Genomic DNA, 12,210 nt, shown 5'->3' on the forward strand with positions numbered 1-12,210 from the left:
ACGTCCGGGCAAGCCGATCCGCTGCCCGCACGACCAACCAGTCCTCGGTCTCCGATCCATCCCCTCCCTCGTCTGCCGCCATCGTCCCCCACCTCACGAACCCCGACCTCCGTCGCCGGCCATCTCTGGATGCCATGGCAACCAGAGCAGATCCGTAAGGCACTCCCACCTCAAAACCACACCCCAAACCCCCCCCCACCCCGGCCCCAAACTCCAACCAGGCCATCCGAAGACGATCATGTAAAACCCAGGTGAGAATCTCCCCGATCTGAACCTTCTCACCCTTAAAAGCTGAAAAATCTCCCGATCCTGTGCTGGAACTATGCTGTAGGGGTAGAACACTACATGGTCCAGTGTGTAGTTGCAATTGCCAGGCAGAGTGCACCAGATCTGCCATGTACTAACGTTTGAAATTGACTTAATTTCCTAGTTTAAGTGACGCAAGTAGTTGGGTACGAAAAAATAGGACGGTAGGGGCAAAATTTTGGAATGGAGAGGGTTGGAAGAAATTAATTGCCACTTGTGTATAACGACAGTTGCCACCTTCCGTTGTCGTTAGCTGCCACCTATTATGACCCGTCGATTGCCATCCATATCTTCTGTGTGCAAGCAGCAGAAGAATGCTATTCTTGTGGGTTGTTGATGCCTTCTCGTTCATGCAGAGATTGAGAACACATTGGAAAAGAAGGGAGACACGGTAAGAATGAATCACGAAGGTGGCGCTGGTGATTGGGGTTCTCAAAGGCCAGAAACAGCCCCTTGGGATGCAACAGAGTACAGTCAGCTCATCTCTTCAGGGCCGTTGCTGCCACTACTGGAACAGTATGCAGGCGTAGGTATGATGCGTGCTAACAAAGAGAAGAGAACAGTTGCCATCTCCGCGACGATGAAGATGACATTCTACTTTTGTCGTGCATTGCCATTTTTTAGCAGGTTCTTATGACCAAAACACAATTAGCGGGGCCCCGTGGCAAGTTCACTCGCAAGGAGCTATCACTGACAAATGTACGGGCAGCAAACTTCAACTAGCTTGTATGGACAGTCAAGGTAATGTAAACACGAAAAAAAAGAGCGCATATTGCGGTGGACATGAAAAATGAACATGCAAAAAAATCTAGCAAAAGGACTCACGACTTACCGCGGTGTGAAAATGCAGAGCCTTCGTGCAGCACGTGGCATCAGGCACCGCCAATGTACCTGCCGTCGACGTCATACACAGGTCAGTCCATAAAAATAAGGTGAAGTTGAGGATGATCAATTAGCAGAAGGAGCATAGGTGGCAAATGCAAAATTGCCATGACTGGTCATCTACAGTTGCCATGTATTAGCAAACTACATTTGACATCCCTGCACGTCTGTTGTTGCCGTCCATGGACAAATATAGTTGCCAGGGGAGAACAACTGCAGTTGCCATGCCATTACAACTACATTTGCCATGTCATGGCACTGCAGCTGCCATGGAGGAACAATTGCGGTTGCCATGCCGATGCAAAATACATTTGCTTTGCCAAATAAAATTGCAGTTGCCACATCAGGGGCAACTGCAGTTGCCGTGCTAGCACAAAAAATACAGTAGCCATGAATTTGACCAACCACTGCTATGCACGCAGGTTATTACGCTGGTGGTACCCCGGCAAACGTCTCGTGGCAGCCTTCGCTAATTGCAGGTGGGGGGAACCATTCTGGTGTCCCAGGCAACACGGGAAGGTCGAATGCAACGCACCAAGGTAAGGGAAAAAAATCTGAACCAGTAAAACAAACAGTACCTTTGATACTTGAAGTTATTTGCATGCAAAAACAAACTAGTTGCCGTGTTTGTTGAAACAATGGCTGCCATCACTGGACAGCTATAGCTGCCGTGCATGCCCACACACATACTCGCGGCTTGCTGTTTGAAAAATGATGCCGTGCAAAGTCACTCGTAGATGGTGTGGTCCATTGCGATACACATGTTATTCAAACATAAAACTTAAATCTCGTACCTGTTTTCCCTATCGCAGGGCCTACAACTACAGTTAGCGGCAGCGCAGCGACATCAACTGCGGGGAGCTCTGAGCGCACGGAAGACGCGTTCCACCAGCCAGCAAACACTCGTGCCGCAGACAATTTCGAGTCACGGTCGGGAAAGGCAATCATTCCAGCAATACAGACAAGCACCCCTTTGAACACACACACTGACAACACTCAAGTAGAAGGAACTACCGCCGATACTGAAGTGAATGATGAAAGTGACGACGAGGCAGAAGATGATGAAGATGGTGGGCAATCAGAGATTGTAGTACCTCAGCCACCGTACATTGGGCAGAGATTTGAATCGTTCGAGGAAGCAAAGGAATACTACCAGACATATGCAAAGTTCCATGGATTTGCGGTCAACACCGAGTACCATAGAAAAATTAAGAAAACTAATGAGTACAGCAGAGGTGAGATGAGGTGCCACAAGGCACGGAGGAACAAGAAGGTGAAAGGTGCTGCGCGTGTCGTTCCAGAACGAGAAAGAGGAATCATTCTCAAGACAGGATGCCCTGTCCGGTGTAAGCTAAACGTAGATGGAACACAGTATGTGGTCACTGAATATTTTGACGAGCACAACCACAGTCTCATAAAGAAGCTCGACCTGGTCAAATTTCTGACTGCCCACAGAGGATTCACCCAAGTCGAAAGACAATTCGTAAAGCTGCTACATGACTGTAACGTCGGTCCATCCAGAATGGTCCAGATACTATCACTCATCCACAGCAAAAAGGGGAAACTGAGTAGCATGCCCTACATACCGGCTGATGTCACAAACCTACAGGCCAGGTACCGTAGAGAGAGCAGGCTAGCTGACATAGAGGCTACAATTGCCTACTTCGATGAGAAAGCAAAGGAAGATCCAGATTTCTTCTATAGGATAAGGTTGGATGATGAGGACCGTGTCAGGAACATGTATTGGGTGGATGGTGCTGCAGGGAGAGCCTACAAACATTTCCGAGATTGCATTTCGTTCGACGCGACGTACCTCACCAATATGTACAAGATGCCATGCGCTCCGTTCATAGGAATAAATAACCACAATCAGTCGTTGCAGTTCGGTTGCGGGCTCGTTCGGAACGAAGACACGGATGGGTACGTCTGGTTGTTCAAGACCTTCTTGGAGTGCATGGATGGACTTGCTCCGATGAACATAATAACAGACCAGGATTTTAGCATGCGTGCAGGCATAGAGGAGGTCTTTCCGTTGGCAGTGCACAGGCACTGTAGGTGGCACATAATAAAGAAGGCCGAGGAGACGCTAGGACCGTTCTTTGCTGACCGTCCAGAGCTGCACAAGGCATTCGAGCTGTGCGTGGACCACAGCTTGACGGTCGAGGAGTTTGAAAGGAGCTGGATGGCCATGGTTGAAACACATCAAGTCCAAGACAACGAGACGCTTGCTAATCTGTGGGAAAAGCGAATGTACTGGGTGCCCGCCTACTTCATGCAGTGCTTCTTCCCTTTTCTACAGACTACGCAGCGCAGCGAGGGGTTCAATGCTGTGTTGAAGCGATACGTGAGCCCTGGCAACTCATTGTTACAGTTTGCCAAGCAGTACACAGCTCCGCAACAAAAAATTCTGGGATCTGAGCTGCAGCAAGAAGCTACCACCACACTAAAGCAGCCGAAATTGCTAACGTACTTACCAATGGAGAGGCAAATGAGCAAGATATACACAAACAAGATCTTTAACAAGTAAGTCAGTTGCGTTACGGGTCTTGTTTGCACAAAAAGCACTAGGGCAGTAGTTGCCATATAGATTTGCAAATGCAGTTGCCATGATATGCAGTTGCCATGTTTAATGGAATACTGTTTGCCATGCTTACTCAGCTGCAGTTGCCATGTTTTGATGAAATTATCTGTTTACAATGCTTACTCAGCTGCAGTTGCCATGTTTTGGTATGCGGATGCCAATGTCAACTGAAAAAATGTCATACTGTCAACACGTATGCTGAATGTACAAATTGCAATGTCTAATAAATGCAACTGCCATGTTTGTTGAAAATGCAATTCCCATGTTTACTGAAATGTAGATGCCCATGTTTGATGCAATGTGCTTCCATTTTGGAAAACATTGGTGTGGAAACGGCGATGGCTAGTTGAAAATGTAATACAGTTACCATGTCTGGTGTACTGCAGTTGCCATGTCTGGTGTACTGCAGTTGCCATGTTGAGTGTACTGCAGTTGCCATGTCTGGTGTACTGCAGTTGCCATGTCTGTTGTAATGCAGTTGCCATGTCTGGTGTACTGCAGTTGCCATGTTCAGTGTGCTATGTTTTCCATGTTCAGTATACTATGATTGCCATATTCAAAAACAAAAATATATTTCTATTCCCTTGACAGCATAACGTGCTACAAAAAAAAGGATCGCACGATGGATTAACATAAAGCACACAAAACTTGCAGATTCCAAGAAGAAATAAAGCGTGCCAGCATGTTCACGGCTTTCCAGATGGATGAACATACGTTCAAGGTGTGTTCTATTTTGGGCATGTCGGATTCAGAACCTGAAGACCCAGACAAAGGAAGGAACTACTTCGTGAAAGCCTCGATAGGCGAAGGCGAGTACTACTGCCAATGCTGCAAGTTCGAACGGGACGGCATTGTGTGTTGTCACATACTAAAAGTGATGGACATGAACGCTGTGACACGGATGCCCCGCCATTTCATAAGGCGACGATGGACTTGGGACGCTGACGACGCGTTGGCGCCGCAGACAACACACGCGGTTCTGGCTGTGCATGACGAGAGACCAGAGTCCACCATGGAAGCCGTGAGGCACGTAGTGCTGACAAAGAACTATGCTGATCTAATTGATGAAGCGTGCAAAAGTGATGAGACAGCAAGAGTCGCAGAAAAACACAGGAAGGCACTAAAAAGAGAGCTTGATGAGATCAAGAAGCGGAAAGCTGAGGAAGCCTTACACCGGTTCCCCCGCACATCAAGTGTGCCTTCATCGACCGGGCCATCATCTGAAAACTCGGACATAGGATCTGGAACAGCAAGCACACAAACGCAGGTTAGGAACCCACCACGTTCCATCACAAAGGGTCGCCCGAGAGAGATAAGGTACAAGTCAGGATTGGAGATTCAAGCAAAACACAAGAAAACGAAGAAAGCGGCGGGCAATCCATGAGCAGAAATTGGGGCGTTGCATCATGGTCCTTGTGGACATTTTGTTTTGTACCCCTATACGATGAGATTTTTTGTTTTTAAAATTGGGAGAATAACTATTGAGGAACATCAGAAAAGAAAAGGGACAAAATTCATTGACTGCAGAAATGCAGTTGCCATGTTATGTGTATTAAATCTGCCATGTTATGTGTATTAAATCTGCCATGTTATGTGTATTAAATCTGCCATGTTATGTGTATTAAATCTGCCATGTAGTGTGTACTAAAAATATGCCATGCTACCTTATACTAAAAATATGCCATGTTACTTTGTACTAAATATGCCATGCTTTTTGTACTGGATCTGCCATGTTAGCTGTACTGTATCTGCCATGTTAGTTGAACTGTATCTGCCATGTCAAGTATGCTTGATCTGCCATGTTGTTTTGAACTGTAATTGCCATGTTAGCTGTGCTTAAAATATGACATGGTATTTGAAATGACTGTGCATGACGTATATTTCCATGACAAATACCACACGGTTTAGAGAAACATATTGTGTTGTGCGCAATGTATGGAAAATCAAGTTGGACAAAGGCGGAACATGCATAAATCGCAGCCAGGGTTGTGGCTGCATGATCAACCCTGCCCCCCAATGCTAGCCGGTGATACCCCACGTATGTTGAACTACATTTGCCATCTGTTTTAAAACATCATAGACGCAATCCAAACAGCAAAAACTGGTGATGTGTGCGACTGAAACCATTGTAATAATGATAAAAACATAAAAACATATGTGCATTAACGACTAAAAAAATAGGTTCACATCCACACATATATTACAGAACTACTAAAAAATGTTGCTCACACACCACCACTGCATAGTGGCATACGCTGGGTTGCAGTCGTAACATAGCACACAAACATAGTTTTCGACAATAACAAGATAGATAAGTACCTTACATTCCTCAGCAACAGAATGTAAGGTATGCGTCCGGCGTCTAACACCACATGATCACTTGTACTTCTTGTTGATTTTCTTGACAGCTTCCTCCACGAACTCGCGTGCTCCAGACCGCTTGTTGAAATCTTCGTTCGTCAACCAGTTCCACGTGTGGATTTTCCGGAGCTCAACAATCATTGCAGCTATGATGGCGGGGACGATTCTGCCTTCCCACTTTGCAAAGTATTCCAGCGCGTGAAAGCCGCAGTCCGTACTGCACGAGAAAAAGACTCAGATGAACACACAAAAAAAAGACAGACATAGCAAAACATAGACTTCAATTCACATGTGGCAACAAAAAAAAGAGGGGTTGCAATTGATGTAAACGGCACATAAAAAGGAGGGGAAAAAGAAATTACGTGTTCCCTTGCTTCACAGTCGCCACATACTCAATTGGGAAATGTCTGATCTGGACCTTTGAATTTTCATAGTGATGGTTCCATGTCTCTTTGAGGTTGTTGATGAAGAATTCAGCATGCGTAGTAAGATCTGAGTCAGCTCCCGAATGGATTGAATCAAGCACCTCGAAGCGTTGGTTCTTCAGGTCCAGACAGATCGCGTAGTGGTGACCACACTTGTTGTGTTGGGCATGTGGTGCAAGCTCCTGGAACATGGGGAACATGACCTGTATTTAAAAAGTGAAGAAATGAGAAGCAGAGTTCACATAAAAAGAACAGCAGAGGGACAAAAAAATTAGAATCATGTAGGATGTTTTTTTGGTTATGGGTGGGGGTAGTTGAAGGAAAGTTGCCATCCATGTATGTACAAGATTTGCCGTGCATTTCGCAAAATCAAAAATTGCCACGTGGTTCGCACGGGGAATGCACAAAACAAAAAGAAGAAAAAATGTGCATGGCAACTGTTGCCACATGAAAAAAACATCTGACACACAATCACAAAAGTGCAGAAGATGGCAAAAACCACACCATGTAAAAAAATAGTGCAGACAGGGGAGGAGTACTCACATATTTCTTCAGTGTTAGCTTGAATTCACCGTGCTGAGCGAAATTCTTCCTCAGAATTTTGTGGTGGAAGTCACCATCCCATATTTTGCATGTCACGCTGTAATGCATGATGACCTTGTCGGCACACATATCGATGTGATTGTTGATGTAGTCGATCCCGCATGCAATCACATTCGTCGACATTTTGCCGTTTGGCCTCACAGACTCGGCGAGATCACCCAGGTCGACGTACGTCGCTCCGCATTGAATGACTTTGGTTCTGTCCAAACATGAGCTGTATGAAAACGACATAACACGGAAGAATCATGCCTGCTAAGTAAAGAGATATATGAAAGAACTAAAACGTAAGCGCATCATGTATAGGGAGTGCAAAAAGAAAAAGATGAAAATGCTAAAAAAAGAACAAAGCAAAATGAGTGATTGTAGGATGTGGTCATTTACGCTTTCAACTCCTTCATATGCTTGCTGCTGGCCCTCGCATTTCCAAACCGCTTGATGATGTCATACAGCTGGGTCTGTTCCTTAGTGGCCCTGAATTCGGGCTCGTAGTCTTCCGCGGGAGGTGCGTGAACTACCCTCTGCTGTCTCACAGAACCAGGGGTCGCGCTTCTGATGGTATCCTCAGTTGCCATCTCCGCAGTCAAGTTGGAACTTGATTGCCCTTGTCCTCGGGATGTCCTCCTCTGCAATGCTGCCTCCTCAATCTTGCGGTAAGCTTCGTCAAGTGACGGTGAAATTTCCTCAGGGGTGCCTGCGATGATTCGAGAAGAAAAAATAAAAAAGTGTGTTAGGATGAGGAGAAAGTCAGAAAACATATGGATTGTGAGGAAATGGGGTGTATGATGTGAGATGCAGGTAGGAAAAAGTGGGGAAATTGCCATGTGTGGTGCAACTACAGTTGTGATGAAAAGTGGCGAAAAGTGGGGAAATACGATGGCCATGTCATCGCAACTGCAGTTGCCATGCAGTTGTGATGTATTACCGTTCAGATGGCCTGTGGTTGCCATGTCACATCAAATGCAGTTGCCATGTTGTGTCAACTCCACTTGCCATGTGATTACCGTATAGAAAAAATGCAGAATGGTAACCAAACAAAATGCAGGTGACATGGTGTGGCAAATCCAGTTGCCATATGTAATAAACTATAGTTGCCATGTGTCAGCAAATACAGTTGCCATGATGAATCAACTTCAGTTGCCATGTGTTTACCCAAATGTCAAAATGCAGCATGGCAACAACCAAAAAAAATGTAGGCTATGGTGCATCAAAAATCAACTTGCCATGTCATCACACCGCCGTTGCCACCGCAGGTGAGAACACCCCCGAAAGGAATATGATTGGGACAAAATTCAAACTACAAAATATGTGCACACGAAAATCGTAAGGACATGACAAGTGTACCTTGCACAATTGGCTCTGCGAACTTGACAGCCTTCCTGCCCTCGACCATTGGCTGCGCCATCATTGCCGCCGTGCCTCCTGGAAAAGCAAAGGCAACTGGAATAGGATCATGCACCACCGCTTGGTCTTGACTTATGCCAAGGCTGAAGCTCGGTGGGGTAAATGCCATTGGGTGCCTCTCATTCCTACTGGCCGGACCACGAACGATTTGCGGGGCAGAATCCAATGGTGAAAGATCAACAAACATATCTGAATCAGCCGCTACAGAATGTTCGGGCTTGTTTGCAGGGCGGGGCGTCTTGTCAGCGGTATCAGCAGCAGCTTTCATGGCAATCTTCTTGTTTGGGCTGTAGGGGACACCAACATTGACTGGCAGCCTGGAAGTGCGCAGATTTATGTTGGGGATTTCCACTGCGGGTAAAGGCGCAGTCTGCTCCGGCCGTTCACCTGCGTCACTCGTGCCAGCCTTGACAACTGCCTCAGTTTTGCTCCGGTCTTGCGGGTTCTCCATCACATTGCTTTGGGCGGTTGGCGGGAACAGTGTGGATGCAGGAACATACCCAGACTCATCTCTCCTACTACTAGGTACAGCCGGTGCATTGGGTACGACTGTTGGTTGCTTACGGGGGCTGTGACGCCTAGGTGGAAGACCAGCACGCGCCACGGTAACCTTAGCAGTATCTGCACCGATAGGGGCTGGAGCTGTTGTGCCAGGACTCTCTCCTGAAGATGGCATATCCTTATGAACAGCCGCCTCAGCGGCTTCTGTCGTGGACACAGGTGTGCCATCACGCACGCCCTTGGAGTCAGTGTCTGAAGAGCGGGAATCTTCCTTGCCTATGTTCGTCTCGGGAGCGTCCACTTCAACACTTGCTGATGGGGTGGCGTGGCTCACTGCGGCTTCCTTCATTGCCAGAAGGGTTGGCAATATTTCAGCTGTCCTGGCAGATATGTGAAGGAAATATGCCCTAGAGGCAATAATAAAGTTATTATTTATTTCCTTATTTCATGATAAATGTTTATTATTCATGCTAGAATTGTATTAACCGGAAACATAATACATGTATGAATATATAGACAAATAGAGTGTCACTAGTATGCCTCTACTTGACTAGCTTGTTAATCAAAGATGGCTATGTTTCCTAACCATGGACAAAGAGTTGTTATTTGATTAACGGGATCACATCATTAGTTGAATGATCTGATTGACATGACCCATTCAGTTAGCTTAGGACCCGATCGTTTAGTATGTTGCTATTGCTTTCTTCATGACTTATAAATGTTCCTATGACTATGAGATTATGCAACTCCCGTTTACCGGAGGAACACTTTGTGTGCTACCAAACGTCACAACGTAACTGGGTGATTATAAAGGTGCTCTACAGGTGTCTCCGAAGGTACTTGTTGAGTTGGCATATTTCGAGATTAGGATTTGTCACTCCGAATGTCGGAGAGGTATCTCTGGGCCCTCTCGGTAATGCACATCACTTAAGCCTTGCAAGCATTTCAACTAATGAGTTAGTTGTGAGATGATGTGTTACGGAACGAGTAAAGAGACTTGCTGGTAACGATATTGAACTAGGTATTGGATACCGACGATCGAATCTCGGGCAAGTAACATACCGATGACAAAGGGAACAACGTATGTTGTTATGCGGTCTGACCGATAAAGATCTTCATAGAATATGTAGGAACCAATATGGGCATCCAGGTCCCGCTATTGGTTATTGACCGGAGACGTGTCTCGGTCATGTCTACATTGTTCTCGAACCATTGGGTCCGCACGCTTAAGGTTTCGATGACAGTTATATTATGAGTTTATGTATTTTGATGTACCGAAGGTTGTTCGGAGTCCCGGATGTGATCACAGACATGACGAGGAGTCTCAAAATGGTCGAGACATAAATATTGATATATTGGACGACTATATTCGGACACCGGAAAGGTTCCGGAAGTTTCCGGAGAAAACCGGAGTGCCGGGGGGGTTACCGGAACCCCCCCGGGAGAGTTAATGGGCCACATGGGCCAAGAAGGGAAGAGAGAGGGGTGGCCAGGGTGGGCCGCGCGCCCCCTCTCCCTCCAGTCCGAATTGGACTAGGAGGGGGGGCGGCGCCCCCCTTTCCTTTCCCCCCTCTCCCCCTTCCTTCCCCCTCCTAGTAGGAGTAGGAAAGGGGGAATCCTACTCCTACTAGGAGGAGGATTCCTCCTCCCTTGGCGCGCCCCAAGGGGGCCGGCAGGCCTCCCCCTCCCTCCTTTATATACGGGGGTAGGGGGCACCCTAGACACATAAGTTGATCATTGAGATCGTTCCTTAGCCGTGTGCGGTGCCCCCCTCCACAAGATTACACCTCGGTCATATTGTAGCGGTGCTTAGGCGAAGCCCTGCGACAGTAGAACATCAAGATCGTCACCACGCCGTCGTGCTGACGGAACTCCTCCCCGCACCTCTGCTGGATCGGAGATCGGGGTGCGTCATCGAGTTGTACGTGTGTCAAGAACTCGGAGGTGCCGGAGTAACGGTGCTTGGATCGGTTGGACCGGGAAGACGTACAACTACTTCCTCTACGTTGCGTCAACGCTTCCGCTTCGGTCTACGAGGGTACGTAGACAACACTCTCCCCTCTCATTGCTATATCATCACCATGATCTTGCGTGTGCGTAGGAAATTTTTTGAAATTACTACGTTCCCCAACAGTGGTATCAGAGCCTAGGTTTTTATGGTTTGATGTTATATGCACGAGTAGAACACAAGTGAGTTGTGGGCGATATAAGTCATACTGCTTACCAGCATGTCATACTTTGGTTCGGCGGTATTGTTGGATGAAGCGGCCCGGACCGACATTACGCGTATGCTTACGTGAGATTGGTTTTACCGCCGTGCTTTGCACACAGGTGACTAGCGGGTGCCAGTTTCTCCAACTTTAGTTGAACCGAGTGTGGCTACGCCCGGTCCTTGCGAAGGTTAAAACAGCATCAACTTAACAAACTATCGTTGTGGTTTTGATGCGTAGGTGAGATTGGTTCTTGCTTAAGCCCGTAGCAACCACGTAAAACTTGCAACAACAAAGTAGAGGACGTCTAACTTGTTTTTGCAGGGCATGTTGTGATGTGATATGGCCAAGACATGATGCTATATTTTATTGTATGAGATGATCATGTTTTGTAACCGAAGTTATCGGCAACTGGCAGGAGCCATATGGTTGTCGCTTTATTGTATGAAATGCAAACGCCCTGTAATTGCTTTACTTTATCACTAAGCGGTAGCGATAGTCGTAGAAGCAATAGATGGCGTAAACGACAACGATGCTACGATGGAGATCAAGGTGTCGCGCCGGTGACGATGGTGATCATGATGGTGCTTCGGAGATGGAGATCACAAGCAGAAGAAGATGATGGCCATATCATATCACTTATATTGATTGCATGTGATGTTAATCCTTTATGCATCTTATCTTGCTTTGATTGACGGTAGTATTTTAAGATGATCTCTCACTATAAATTATCAAGTAGTGTTCTCCCTGAGTATGCACCGTTGCCAAAGTTCGTCGTGCCCAGACACCAGGTGATGATCGGGTGTGATAAGCTCTACGTCCATCTACAACGGGTGCAAGCCAGTTTTCCACACGCAGAATACTCAGGTTAAACTTGACGAGCCTAGCATATGCAGATATGGCCTCGGAGCACGGAGACCGAAAGGTCGAGCGTGAATCA

The sequence above is a fragment of the Triticum dicoccoides genome, chromosome 3B (assembly GCF_002162155.2).
Source record: "Triticum dicoccoides isolate Atlit2015 ecotype Zavitan chromosome 3B, WEW_v2.0, whole genome shotgun sequence".
Taxonomy (NCBI): domain Eukaryota; kingdom Viridiplantae; phylum Streptophyta; class Magnoliopsida; order Poales; family Poaceae; genus Triticum; species Triticum dicoccoides.